Consider the following 9,665-nt stretch of genomic DNA (forward strand, 5'->3'; position numbering starts at 1 on the left):
AATGTTTTTTAAAATCCGAATTGATCGATCCGAAAATATCCTGAATTGGTCCGTACCCATCTAATTCACATTTTGTCCTCTAAAGGTAAATGAAATTTTTTTTTTAACCCGGAATTGAAAGGAAAATATACACAAATTTAGGTGAAGAGGAGTCTCCCATGCCTCTGTGTCACAATCATTTTTCTTATTTTTATAAGTGTGGTTTTCTCGATTTAAATTTATGATTGCAATACATATATTGGACCAACTTATTTTTAGAGCATTGGGGTGTATATTATATGTGGGCCCCATATTACATGTCTAGACTTCCACATTCGACACTAGATGACCGCTAAAATCAAGTAAGTGGAGTTTCTATGCAACCGAATACATCATTTTATAGTTCCTTCGCCGTTTGGATATGCGGATTTCAGAATCCAGGATTTCTTCAAAATTGTAGTTAAGAAACAGAGAAGAAGCGGACCGGCCATCGTATTTTACTCCTTTTTTCTTTACTTCTCGTCCTTCTTTCCGACAGCAAGAGAGTAGCAGATCCTCCCATATTTTCAGGTTTTAAAAATCTCAATATGCAGGTGAGATTTTTAAAACCTGAATTTCTCACTTAAAATCCAAGAAACGCTGCCATGACAGCATACAGCTGCTTGATAATGAACCCTCTTCTACATTGTTTTCAAACTAAAACCCTGGATTCTAAAATCCGCGTATCCAAATGGCCAGTCTCTCTAGGTGTCTTGGCAATTGAACACTCATCTCACAGAACATATCATTTTATAGTTTCTCTAGGTCTCTTGGCAATTGAACGCTCTTCTCACAGGTTTTCAATTAAAGTTTCCTTTTCATTTTCTTTTCCTTGCCTTTTCCATCTGAAAACAACTGAATGGACCCATGGGAAAAATAAGAGGATCTTAATAACTAGATAGACCCGGCAAGAAGTGACCCGACCCGCGGGTCAACCCGGCCCGCGTGTATTTTCTTGGTTCGGGTCACTCATTTGTGACCCATATGAAAACGACCCACGGGTCCACCCGGCCTACTACAGGTGCCCGCAAAGAAGTGAAATAACATTTTATCTTGGACATTTTTCTTGTAGTTTTCATATGTTTCATGCATTTTTGTAGTTTTTTCATAATTTTATTTTGGACCTTCCTTCGATAGTATTTTTCATAGTTTTCATAATTTGAAGCATTTTTTCCGCAATTTATCTCCAAACTACTACTACCTTACCCATTATTATTGCCAGCCACCTTTGCAGAAATGTACTTCTCCTATCCCTTGCAGTTTGTACCAAAAATCTAAAAAAAAGTCAACATAAATGGCTATCATCACATGATCACATGAAAGTGCAAAAGATGGGCGCGAAGTAGCCTTTGGCGAAAGGTGGCTAGCAAATCCCTATAAAAACAACAAAAATCTAAAAAAAAAAACAGAAAAAAACAAAAATCCATTAAAAAAAAAAGGTGACCCGCGGGTTCACCCGGCCCGTACGGGTGGGGTCCGGGTCAACCAATTAGTGACCCGTAAATTTCCGGGTCATTTTTTACCCGGACCCATACGGGTCGTGTGAAACCCAGCCTAGCCCACCCGTTTGCCGGGTCTACAACTAGATACTATAAAAAAGAAAGTCATTTTCATGCTTACTGAAAGACAGTTGTGGGACCCCTCTTGTGATTTGTTTACGTGATCAAATCTGTTAATCCAAAGATTTTGATTATTGCACAAAATCGTTGTTTTTTTGTAATCCTGCATGGCAACCATGAAATGTTTTTCTGTAAAGAAAAAAGAAATAATTTTCCGTGGAATAAGTTTATCAGCTCTCGAGCTTTTGATGTATTGGTTAGATACCTAACAAGTCTCACATACATGCCCTGTTAGACCCAAAAATTGTCTTTTACCATTGATTTTAGGGCAGTGATAAATGGACTCCCCAATATCTTAAATCGATTCCCTGTGTGCCTTTCTCTCTCCTCTGAGTTAGAGAGAGAAAGACAAATGGGGAGTCGATTTATCACTCCCCTTGATTATAAAAGTGACTTTTTGCGTGGTCAATCTCATGGGACGATCGGTGATAGGGAACGATCAACTTTGGTCCCACATAAAACAGTTTTCTCACACTGGTGTAAGATCAACGCCTACAAAAAGTCGCATAATATATCAACGGACTACCAAAAAAACATATCAACGGACTAGATCACATACACGCAGTACACGTGGGCCCTGAGCTGATCACTGAAAGAAAAAAAATGTAACAACAGTGATCGTACATTGAAACTCGTATTAAGATAAGTGGTAACATTAAATAAGATGTAGACCATTTAGATGACGTGTCAGCTTCTACGCCCTCAGATCAAATGTAGAGGTTCCAAATTCATTTCGAAAAAAGAGAAAATTAAATCTTTTTTGTATTTCTTGTGACCTTTTGAAATCCTTCTGCTACCAACCATGGAACCCTACGGATTAGTATATGATTGTTTATACACAAATACGATTTATATACTTATATTTTTCTCTAATTTTCATATTTTTATGAAATGTTCAGGTGCAAGCATATATTCTAAAAGGAATTGCAGAATTAGAACTCCATGTTGCAATGAAATTTATCCCTGCAGGCACTGCCATAAGGAAGAGAGGGTGATTTTTCTCTGCTCTTCTCAAGCCCTGTTTGGATTGTAGGAAAAATATTTCTTGAGGAAAATAATTTCTTAGGAATTTTTTTTTTGTTTCCACAGTTTAAGAGTTAAATGATAAAATTTCATTATAAATTGAAGGTCCCTGGAAATAAAACTTCAACTGTGGTGGTTCAAAATTCAAATTACATTTTTTTCACGTGTAATCAGACAATGGAAATGGATCAAATTACATTTTTTTTGGTGTGTAAACAAACAGTGGAAAAGCATGAAATTTTGGAAAGAAAACTTCTTTTACAAACTTCCCAGAAAATTCCTGAAATCCATCCAGGGCCTTACATTAGTGGGGCTCATAGGAATGGATGATCTAAACCATTCAATTTTTGGGCCCCATTGTAGATAGGCTGTGCCAGTATATGATCTAAACCCTTTGATTTGAAGAGATCTGAGCCCCTACTTTGTGAACGTCACTAATGAAAACTGCAGGGCCCACTTTCAATTATTGGGCTCCACTGTAAATAGGCTGTGTCCCAAAATGAAGGTCTTTGGATGATGCTAAGCCTATCCATTTGAGGAGATTTGTGGACCCAATGTTTGGCTCTCATTGGAATAAATACTCCACAAATCAAAGAGTCTAGGAGCATCCGGCGGCCTTCATTTTTGGGCACAGACCCCCTGTGATTTCAATTTGTGTAAGGTAGACCCCCTCAGTTGATGGTCCGTCCATAGATTGAAGGGTTAGGATGATCCTATGGAGCTGATTTTTTTAGCACACCATATCTATGTCATGGCTCATCAAATGAACGCTTTGGATCATCCAAACAATGTGGTCCACTGTGTTTTTGGTAGTGGGCCCAAACCCCATACCCGAATCCAAACACTCCAAAAACAGAGTGGGCCCACATTTTTTGGATGATCCAAAGCGTTCATTTGATGGGCCCTGACATAGATAGGGTGTGCCCAAAAATTCAGCTCCATAGGATCATCCTAACCCTTCAATCTGTGGACGAAGTTGACTAAGGGGGTCTAATTGTAACTTTTTAAACATTAGGGGTTAAGTTGCATGTGTCAGAAACCACAGGGGGTCTAAGTGTATTTTTCCCTTCCAAGGCGTGGGTGCAGGCGTGTAGCATTAACCCTTGTGAAAATTGAACTGCATCCAACTTAGATGGACTGTTTTGCCGTTGCACCACCTCGTTTCCTATTTGTAAGTACTTTTTACTTCTTCAGCACTTGAGGGCATTCTAGTCATCTAAAAATATTGTATTCCATACAGAATCAGCCAGATGCAAGTAATGGCCATGAGATCCCGAGACATGAAGTAGAGACGTAATCTCTCAATCATTTGATTTTATTTTTATAAGTTCTGAAAATTAGACGCTCAAGATCATCCCACACTAGACTATGGCCCACCGGATCAAATGATTCTGACTTCTAGCCATGTATAGAAACATGTATGTATGGTTGTCAATTGTTGTTGGGTTCCGGATCCACTTAGATTGAATGATTCTGGACACTTGATTAAGAATTTTATGCCACTCTTCCTGAAATGCCTCTAAGAAACCCACCCCATCAAGTATTTTATTTAGGCCCTATTTGGATATATAGAAAGAAAAACATTTGACAGATTATTTTTTTCCTTCCATGATTTAAAGGAAAATGATTTGATTGTGGTTAAATTAGAGGAATATTATGATAAATTGAAGGTCTCTCTCTGCGTAAAAATTGAATAGGGTTGGTTCAAGTTATTATTTTTAGTATATTAGAAAACTAGGAAATTTTAGAAATATTTTTCCTTTCCAAAAATTTCCATAAAATTCTTGAAATCTAAACAGGGCCTAAGAGAGCTAACTAAAGCCAATCAAAAGAGCATAACTAGGGCATGGCCTCACCGCGATAGATGATTAGCATTTCTCATCTTAAATTTGTTCGGCTTCGAACCTCCACCAATCCTTACTTTAAACGTTAACCTTTAATTCAAAATTTCTTGAATTTCTAAATAAACTACCAATTTTTTGAATTAAACCCAATTTTTTTGATTCAATAAGAATTTGATAAAATAATTGTGAGTTTCTTATAAATTATTTGTTATTTATTCTGTTAGTATTTTAAATACTAAAAATGAAAGAAACATTTGCTTTTGAAAAAGATTCTTTTTTGCTTTTGAATTTCCCACCCAAAATTTGAAATTTTCAAATTGATTCTATTCTCTTGTACTTTCCCACCAATATCATTTAAACTTTTGAAGGTAGCTCTCTTACCTCTTAAAAGTTTAGTCCAAGATGGGAAGTTGAGAAAAATTCTCCTATCCATATAAGAGGGAGTGTTGAGCAAAAGCTTGGGCCTTTCAAGGGCATTCAATTTGTTTGCCTTTGGTGTTTTACAAAGAACAAGATCAAATAAATAAAAAACACACACACACGCGCGCGCCGAGCCGTGGCGCGGCGGGGTGCGGGTGTGTGTGTGTGTGTCTGGGTTGGGTTGGGTTTTCTAAACGGATTTTTTATTTATAAATCCAACGGTCATGTCTCTTTAGTTTTAACTTAATCCAACCGTTACAACCCTCTTAAGTAACGGCAATTTTTTAAATGACGTTTTTAAAAAAGGTGTCTCTACTGTTTTAAAGAGGTGTCTTCAACAGACACGTTTTCTCTATAAAAAGAGATTGTTTCCAACGTCTTGATATACAGTTCTTACATCTGTTTTAGAATCTCTCTTTAAACAGATAGACGAGCCTTTCATCTCTGCTGATTCGTTTTTCCATCTCTATTGAGTCGTTTGCAAAAACAGAACAGTTTCCTTTCTGTTATTTTTGTTTTCTTTTCTCTGTTCTGTTTTATTTGTTGGGCATTCGGAGTGTTCGCTGTTTGGTTCGGATCTATCTGATTGTGCACTTCAGATAGATAGCGACGGTGCGTCGGGCTGTTGTATCCTGGGGGTGATTGCGTTCGGATCTGTTGCACCGGAGGGTTTTCCGCAGAGGCGCAAAATCACCTTAAAGAGAGCGACCTAGTCCGTGCCTCAACTCGCCGCATCGAAAAGGTTATACTAATCATCTATTCTTTCTGTTTTTCACAGAAATCAGTAAACAGGTACGCCATATTATTTATATTAAGAGGAAAATCTCATAACATATTCTATATTATTTATAAATCTTGTGAAATTTTCTAAATTATCAAATATGACATTATGATGAAAACTGAAATGACATCCTAATCGCGCAAATGTGTGCACTTAACCATCATTTCATGCTTGTTGTTATGCCTAATTTAGAAAATTAGGTGTGTGTGTAGAGAGAGAGAGAGAGAGAGAGAGAGAGAGAGAGAGAGAGGTGTTTAGGAATATCAAATGAACTTAATTTAGGGTTAGGCCCATCTCTCTCTTTGAAAGTGCTTGTATTGCAACCATGAGACTGGGGTTCGGGCAAGCCAATTGTTGGTATATTATTTAGGATTATTTTCCTGAATTTTTTGTTTTGAGAAACTTTGAATATTTGCATTGCCAAATTATTTGTGAATCCAAACTTTGTATGATGAATAAAAGTAGGAATGTTCAAATGTAATCTTCGAAATTACTTTGTTTTCGCATATCTCTAAAGGGCAGTTCCATTGCTATGAATGCGCGCGGCATATGCAGGTAAGAAAACACACACAAGCGCGCGGGTTTGGTTAGTGAGAGCGGTGAGCCAATCCTAGTCTTTCGTTTTTTAATAAATATCAGCCATTTCAAGAAAAAAAAAATGTACCATGAATAGGTAGAAATATAAAGAATCAGATGGTTTGATTGATATGAAAGGATCAAATGAGTTCTTCATTCATTCATTGAATGATAAATCACTACTAGTGAAAGAGATTTGCGATTTAAATAATGGAAGATCCAATATTTTAAAATTGTACCTTTTAGGCCCTCTTGTCATCTTATTTAGAAATATGAGTATTTTTGTCATGAAAAATAATTATTATTTATGTCTTTTGAACACCTAGTGCAAATGTAGTCAAAATTTTAAAAGATGTGCCCATCTTAGGTATTTATTTATAAAAATATGCTTGATTTTTTTGTAAAATAATAAACTCCGCTTTGATAGGTTGCAAAATTGTGAGACATGTTAGGGACGATCTTGACATAAGCATTTCTTAATATCATTTTTTACTATTTATTTCTTAATAATACAATACTTACACTTGAGAATGTTTACCTGCATCAGAGTTAGTGGGAAGAATAATTTCTTTCATTGTAAAACATGTGGTTAGTATTATTGTTTTTTCATCGGGATTTGCTATGCAATTTCGCGGAAAGCCATTTCACGGCTCACTTCTCCGAGAGAGAACAGCCACCTCAGATGAATTAAATGTATTAGACAAAATCTACTAAAAAATGAGCCTGTGTGGATGTTCTCTCATGCAAAAGTGAGCCTCAATATATCTTTTGTTAACAAAATTGAAAAATATAATTCTTCTAATTTAATCTTGCTAGCGTGCAGGGTGTTGCTATTCGAAACACCTTATTAACAATCACAAGTGCGTGGAGAACTCCCTTCGCCATAACTGTGCCATTTGCTTGGAGGTTAGCTCTTCTTCCTCTACCATTCTCATTTCATCTTTAAAAAAAAAGGAGAGTTTTATATAAATAAAATTGTTCATAACTATATAAAAAAAAGGGATTTGCTAGCGTCCATCCCATAAGGCATTTCGAGGATGGGCTGTTGCATTTGAGAGCAGCCACACCGGCTCATTTTTCAGCCGATTTTGTTTTCATTCATGATGTGGCTGCTCTCACATGAAACAGCCCATCCGCGATAGAAATGCCTTTTGGGATGGATGCTAGCAAATCCCATAAAAAAGTTTACTTTTATGAGAATTAATAGTTAGAGGAAACTTTACATTTATAAGGTCTCAAATAACTATGGGCCACTCAAGCTTTCTGATTATATAATATTGATTTATATGAGTTAAAAATAGAACCAAAGTTTAAAAAATGTAATGTATTTATATTTAGAGACTAATTACTTATGATATATTTGTAGCGTTGAGGCGTTATTAGCGACGGATTTTACTGTCGCTAAACAATTGGTGACAAATTTTACGTCAATTTTAGTTCAAAAGAAACGATGGCTTGTTTGCCGTGGGATGGCTTATCAGATCAATGGTCATGATCACCCGAAAAATGTGCCAAAGTGGCAGCAATTGACATGCATTATAACATGTCTGAATTTCATTTTTCCTTATTCTTTCGTAGTATCTTTTTGAAACTTTGAAGCCCATCACAGTCATGCGTTGTGGACATACCATGCATTTGGATTGCTTCAAGGAGATGAAGAATACAAGGTAAATAATTTACATGACAAATGGCCTCCATCTGAACTTTCATTTTATTTGCTTATAATTCTCATCATCTCTTCAGTAGAATAGTTTGCCCCATGTGCAATGTGCCTCTCTGATTGTATTGCTTTGTGAACACCTCCTTCCCTTGCCATGTGATTAGAGCTTGAAAATGGTAAAAATGAGTGACTGGGAAAAATTAGTACAGAATTTTGCCTTTTGATGGAATTAATTTGTCTCCTCGTCTTCGTATTGAGGAGATTTTATATGATCTGTGCCCATATTCCACTATTCTCAAAATTCCGACAATCCATCCCTGTGAATTTGTCTATCTCCATGTGCACACCACGAACAATGAAAGGAGTTCTTCTGATCTGGACTTATGGATTGATTGATGGAATCACAAGCTCTTTTCTACTCAAACTAAAACCCCTTTAGATGGAATTCTCTCTCTCTCTCTCTCTCTCTCTCTCTCTCAAAATGAGAAAGATATTTATAGAGTTCTTAGTTTGAGTAGGTCTCGTAGTCCTAATCACACCACACCACACCACTTAGTTATTTTCTTAAATTAAATAACTTAATATACAATTAAGGCCATGTTTGGATAGCCAATAGATTTAGATTTGGATTTAGTTGATACTTTGAACTGGATCAAATCTTTTCTGCGAGACATTATTTGAAAATCAATATTTGTGGAAACTTCCTTCACCGCTGCTGCTCCTCGACGTTGATCCGGCAGCAACAGACATCCCTTCCTCCCTCCCTCTCTCTTAAAACATGTTGATGAAAATGATGGATGTATTCTGTATCCAAAACTCAAATCCAAATCAAAATACAAATGCATGAGGTATCCGAACGGGCGCTAAAGGTAGTTGGGATTTATTTGTAAGACTTCCTTTTAAAAGAAAACTTTAAGTGGAAAACTTTCTAGAAGAGTCAGGCATCCAACCTTAAATGTGGATTTCAATGTGGGCCACACACAATTAAGGCCAACATGTACCCCCATAAATCACCTCCATAGGATGATACTAGGTTGTACCCCATAATCATCTCCATAGGATGAACCTGACCCTCCGATCTTTAGAGGTTTCTATAAATCATGCCATAGGAATGCGACCATTGATTTTCATAAGCCACAATCTATTGGATGCGATGAATCATGTTGATCACTTGTGATAGACTACAAGATATGAGGTCATGATGTCCGCATGTGGGACCCATTGTTCATTAAAATCATATAAATGCGAATTTCAGTTAAACACCTTATAAATGCTAACTAGCCACTTTCGCGGAAACCCATTTCTGGCCCGGCTTTTGCATGTGATGACAGCGGCACATGTTGACTTTTCGGCAGATTTAGTTTCTTTACTGTGAGTGTGCTGACACGTTGATAAACCATATGGACTAATAAATACAAAGTATTCATTTGAACGGTGTAGTTGCCCATTTAATTTCTTTTGTCTTCTTTCTAAGCAAAATATTCGAAATGTATAATGGAAATGATAAATGCAACCCCTTGTTCTAGTAATGCTACTCCTCTCTTTATTTAATCAGGGTTTTTGCAGATGAAGTCTTCTCTCCTTTGCTTTGTTTGCAAAAAAACAGTCTTCTAGTTTAACAATTTACGAATAGAGTTACCACATTTGAGAGATTTTGCAAATCATTTGTGACCAAAGGGCCATGACAATTTTTTTGACTCATAAGAAGACTAAAATGTCCTTAA

This window comes from Tasmannia lanceolata, unplaced genomic scaffold, assembly GCF_043159265.1.
Source record: "Tasmannia lanceolata isolate RefF3 unplaced genomic scaffold, GAP_Taslan_0.1 ptg000015l, whole genome shotgun sequence".
In the NCBI taxonomy this organism is placed as follows: domain Eukaryota; kingdom Viridiplantae; phylum Streptophyta; class Magnoliopsida; order Canellales; family Winteraceae; genus Tasmannia; species Tasmannia lanceolata.